Source organism: Triticum urartu, chromosome 6A (assembly GCF_056163025.1).
Source record: "Triticum urartu cultivar PI428250 chromosome 6A, HENAU_Tu73, whole genome shotgun sequence".
NCBI classification, from domain to species: Eukaryota; Viridiplantae; Streptophyta; class Magnoliopsida; order Poales; family Poaceae; genus Triticum; species Triticum urartu.
The window spans coordinates 203729596-203734387 of NC_141878.1; positions in this window are offsets into that span (position 1 = coordinate 203729596).

Sequence of the window (4792 nt, forward strand, 5' to 3'; positions counted from 1 at the left end):
CGACCTTCCGAGAATGAATGCATGTTGTTTGAGATGCCCGTGCTTGCTCCGTGCCCGAATTGTCGGTGCATGTTGCCCCTCTTTTGCCTTATCACCATCATCGACTCATGGGACACCCGGTATCCGGGAGTGCCCCACCATCTTTTGCATGCATCCGCACACTTCTCCTTTGCATCGGTATCTCAATCGAGTTACTGGAACTGGAACGTTGTAGTGGCACCGTTTTCGTTATCGTTGCCGTGGCACCCCTTTTGTTTCCGCCACGATGTCAAATGCCTCATCTCTTATCCTGTCAACTTTTAATAAAACTTGCATAAAACTTAAACATGTCATCGGCATCATGTTAACAACATTTGAATGTTTAAAATTGTTGTTTGCATTAATTTACTAATGCATATGGGGATTTACCGGATTTGTTGTTTGCTATATTCGGCCCCATTTAAATTGTTTAGATAGATAATCCCTTTATGTTTCACCTCTTGGCATGCTTAACAACATTTAATATTGTTGGGTACATAAACAAGATCGAACTAAATAACTTGAATGTGGTGTTTTGTCAATATGCATCCCGATGCATATTGAGCTCCACTTAACTTGTAGTGTTGTTTGTGCACTTTGCCATGCCATGCCTCATTAAACTGGACATGCATCATACTTGATTGTGCATCATGCCTTGGTTATGTGTTGGTTGTTTACTATGTTGTGTGCTTCTTTCCGGTGTTGCTTCTTCGGGTTGGTTCCGATAATGTTGCATTTGTGAGGATCCGTTCCACTACGTCCGTTTGCCTTCTTCATGACTCGTTCTTCTTCCTTGTGGGATTTCAGGCAAGATGGCCATACCCTCGAAATCACTTCTATCTTTGCTTGCTAGATGCTCGCTCTTTTGCTATGCCTATGCTGCGATACCGACCACTTGCTTATCATGGCTCCCATATTGTTAAACCAAGCCTCTAACCCACCTTGCCCTAGCAAACCATTGTTTGGCTATGTTACCGCTTTGCTCAGCCCCTCTTATAGCATTGTTAGTTGCAGGTGAAGATTGAAGCTTGTTCCATGTTGGAACATGGATATTCTGTTGGGATATCACGATATATCTTATTTAATTAATGCATCTATATACTTGGTAAAGGGTGGAAGGCTCGGCCTTATGCCTGGTGTTTTGTTCCACTCTTGCTGCCCTAGTTTCCGTCATATCGGTGTTATGTTCCCGGATTTTGCGTTCCTTACGCGGTTGGGTTATAATGGGAACCCCTTGACAGTTCGCTTTGAATAAAACTCCTCCAGCAAGGCCCAACATTGGTTTTACCATTTGCCACCTAGCCTTTTTTCCCTTGGGTTAGGCCAGCCCAAGGGCCATCTTTATTTTAAACCCCCCCTGGCCAGTGCTTGTCTAAGTGTTGGTCCAAACTAGAGCCCCATGCAGCGCCACCTCAGGGAAACTCGAGGGCTAGTTTTAGTTGTACGGATTGCTTATCTAGTGTTGCCCTGAGAACGAGATATGTGCAGCTCCTATCAGGATGTCGGCGCATCGGGTGGTTTTGCTGGACTTGTTTTACCATTGTCGAGGATGTCTTGTAACCGGGATTCCGAGTCTGATCGGGTCTTCCCGCTAGAAGGAATATCCTTCATTGACCGTGAGAGCTTGTCATGGGCTAAGTTGGGACACCCCTGCAGGGATTTGAACTTTCGAAAGCTGTGCCCGCGGTTATGGGCAGATGGGAATTTGTTAACGTCCGGTTGTAGAAAACCTGAAGTTGACTTTAATTAAAATACATCAACTGCGTGTGTAGCCGTGATGGCCTCTTCTCGGCGGAGTCTGGGAAGTGAACACGGTGTTGGAGTTATGCTTGACGTAGGTTGTTCTAGGATCATTTCTTGATCATAGTTATTCGATCGTGCTTTTGCCTTCTCTTCTCGCTCTCTTTTGCGAATAGGTTAGCCACCATATATGCTAGTCGCTTGCTACAGCTCCACCTCATACCTTTACCTTACCCATAAGCTTAAATAGTCTTGATCGCGAGGGTGCGAGATTGCTGAGTCCCCGTGGCTCACAGATACTTCCAAAACCAGCTTGCAGGTGCCGTTGAACCGTGCAGATGACGCAACCAAGCTCAAGGAGGAGCTCGATGAAGATCTTGTTCTTTGTGTTGTTTCGTTCTAGTTGATCAGTAGTGGAGCCCAGTTGGGGTCGATCGGGGACCTTGTCGCATTTGGGGTTCTTCTTTTATTTTGGTTCCGTAGCTGGACCTTGATTGTTTTTGGATGTTTTAATGCTTTATTCATGTATTTGTGTGAAGTGGCGGTTGTAAGCCAACTATGTATCTCTTTTCCCTTATGTATTACATGGGCTATGTGAAGATTACCTCACTTGTGACATTGCTTTCAATGTGGTTATGCCTCTAAGTCGTGCTTCGACACGCGTGAGATATAGCCGCATCGAGGGCGTTACACAGCGGGACCAAGGTGCAAACGGATTGGAGGAGAAGGATAAACTTGACCGGTCATTCCTCCAATCAAAGCCCTAATTTATTTCTCTAAACGCAACAATTAATCCAAACAACTAAGAGATGCCGTTTTAGCTACCATGCAGGTCCACGTATTAACTCGCATGCAAACCAACTTTGATTTCTTGACTGATCAACGCGTAGTTGCGCTCCATGCATTGGGTTTCCAGGGGAGATAACAAGGCAGAGTAAGGAGCGTTTTGTTACATTGCTTAGGCTGGTCATAGTGGTGAGTAACTTGGACTAGTACAACATGCATATGTTACTAGTCTATGTTACTACTACGTGAAGTTTGCCGTCGAAAGCGAGCTGATCTGGCTCTCCTGAGCTAGCAAGGTTTTTCTAGCCCACCCAAGCTATCTGGCCCACAAAAGCTAACATATTTTAACAATTACAAATGCCTAACCTTGCCTGGCTATGCTATAAGATGTTCTTGTTAAGGATCCGAACGCTCCCTGAGTAACAATGCTCGCTAGCAACGAGGCCAGGAGGGGATTGAGATGCGAAGTTAATGGACGAAGCCTAAACATTTTGGGAATATCTGATTTCCGTAGGATGACTTAACACCTAGACAGAGGGAGTACTACTCCTCAGTCCAGGTTTGATGGAATATTCGTCACCTCTTCTCTTCTTGTATGTACTCCATTTGTATCTCACCTCCTGTGGCTTCGCACTCGCATGATTTTCCTATTCTATGGACCTGTGTGTGCGTGTGCGTGTGCGTGTGTGTGTTTAACATCATGTGGGTGTTAGAGAGAGCGACAGATCGACCTACTCCTACACAGAGATGGTGTGTAGTGTACGATTTTAGCCACCAGAGTCAGTGCATCCTCTCGTTTCCGGGCTTCCGGTAGGGACAGGCGGACAGCTGCCACTCCCAAAGCCCACCCAAAGCCCCTCAATCGCTCGCGCGCGCTTCCCGCCCGAAATGGTCAGTGTCGCACTCATGCCCGGGCAGAGCGGACACGACCTCTCACTGGTGTCTACGTTGAAGGGAGAAGCGGATTCAAGAGTGATGGTTGCTTTGTCCGTCCAACTTACTGCTAGGTCTATGTGATTTGACGGCTCATTGGTCATTATTACTGAGGTGGTAGGACTGCTGGATGTCCCACGCTTTCGGCGAAAGGAGGTACTACTAGATTACAATTTTCTCCATTCTTACGGTGGAGGAGTGCAAGAGCAGTGAAAACATGCAGGCTCAGTGATTACATGGCCCACCTCACACTATCACCATATTTTCTGGACACCGTGCGACACCTAACTCTTTACATAGTACTCCCTTCGTTCCTAAATATAAGTCTTTGTAGAGATTCCACTAGGTGGACTACATACGGAACAAAATGAATGAATCTACACTTAAAATGCATCTATATACATCCGTATGTGGTTCATGGTGAAATATCTACAAAGACTTATATTTAGGAACGGAGGAAGTACTTGTATAGTACATACTGTAATTTATCAGCGAGATAGTACAATGCGGTATGTGCGATTCAAGATTGCTGGGACTAGTTGATGAGACATAAACTCATCACAAATACAGTACGTAGAAGCCAGTAGAGGTATGTGCGCAAAGAAGTAGAGAAATATCCACATGGAGTGATGTGGGTAGCTGGAGCAGTGGTGCAAGCCGGCTGTAAAGGGCGTTGTATCTGAGGGATGTCGGGACGTAGCTCAACCTAGAGGAGGGTGGCGGGAGGAGGAAACTACCCACGTCGTGGCAGTGAGTAATGGACGAAGGCAACCTCACCAGCTTTGTGAGAGAGAATGGCGGGGACCCCTGATCGAGACGTGCCGACAGTGGGTTTTTGCCGTCGGCGACGGCGACCGCATCTACACTAAGCATCCACCCCTTCCCCCGGCGGACATGATCTGCCGGGATGTTAGTGATGTGGCCACAGTGGTTTTGTGCGAGAGAGCGTGAAAACTGAAGAGAGCAACCCCAGCAAGCAACCGTGTAGGCTCGTCCTGCCTATGTATACACTGGAGCGGTTTCCTTTTCTCTCCATATGAACCTATTTATATTGCGTACGTGCCACTGAAGAAAAAAACATTATTTATAAGTGACGCGGCACCTACTACTCGTTCTTCTATAAACCTCGCGCTTGGCATCTCCAAACTATTAACCTTGCGATTGGCTCTTCGCCTCTTTGGGAAGCCGAGCAATAATGGTATTGCAATATATATCGTTTGGGCTATATGAGACCGAATGAATTGTTGCACGTCCACCACGTGGCGAGGGCGAGTGCGTACTATTACATCCGTTTCAATATGGACTACATACGGAG